Source organism: Parambassis ranga, unplaced genomic scaffold (genome assembly GCF_900634625.1).
Source record: "Parambassis ranga unplaced genomic scaffold, fParRan2.1 scaffold_33_arrow_ctg1, whole genome shotgun sequence".
Lineage (NCBI taxonomy): Eukaryota > Metazoa > Chordata > Actinopteri > Ambassidae > Parambassis > Parambassis ranga.
The window spans coordinates 80,924-81,829 of NW_021144803.1; positions in this window are offsets into that span (position 1 = coordinate 80,924).

The window sequence follows — 906 nt, forward strand, 5'->3', positions numbered from 1 at the left end:
GACAGTATTGTTACATCACTTTATACATTTATTCATTCATTCATATTTATACAAGATTTACAGAAATCACGAATCACGAGGGATGGTGTAGTCGGCCATGTTGGGAAGACCAGAAAGCACACAGCAGCTCAGAGCGATGCGGTCGACGTCCATGTCGCAGGCTTGGGACCACTCATTCATCTCACTGTCATAGTACTCAACATTAGAGGTGGTGGTGTTGAAGCCATTGTTGCCCCCAACAACAAAGAGCCGGTCCTCAACTACTTCGATGCCAAAGTTGCAGCGGGGGGTCATCATGGAGGACACGTTGTGCCAGGTGTTGGTGTGAGGGTTGTAGACCTCAGCGGTCTGCAGACAGTCTGTTCCATTGAAGCCACCAACCTTTGGAGTCAAAGATGAGAAGAAGATGCATCACTTATCAATTCAATTGTCACAGCAAAAACTAGCGGCTTTAAACCGCTGATGAAAGCTGGTCACACATTTCTTTCATGCACTTACTGCATAAACATGGTTGACGTATGCAATGACTCCTAGTCCTCTACGCCGGCTGGTCATGGGAGAGATCAGGGTCCACTGGTTGGTCTCTGGGTTGTAGCACTCTGTAGCTGTTTGCAGTTCCTCATTCTCGTCAAATCCACCACATATGTAGATCTGAATACAAAAAGGGGGGGTGGGGGGTGGGGGGACAATAAGAAATTGTCATTTTTGTGGGCTCAAACTGGCAGCAGTGTTTAGTAAACAGATCTTTCTGTTCTCTGGTATGTTCCATTGTGTTCCACACACCCTGCCGTTGAGTGCTGTGCAGCTGGCGTTGCTCCTCTGCTCATGCATGGGTGCAATTTCAAGCCACTGGTTGGTTTCTGGCTGGTAGAACTCAGCACTGCTGAGAGGTGTGTGCTCATCAGA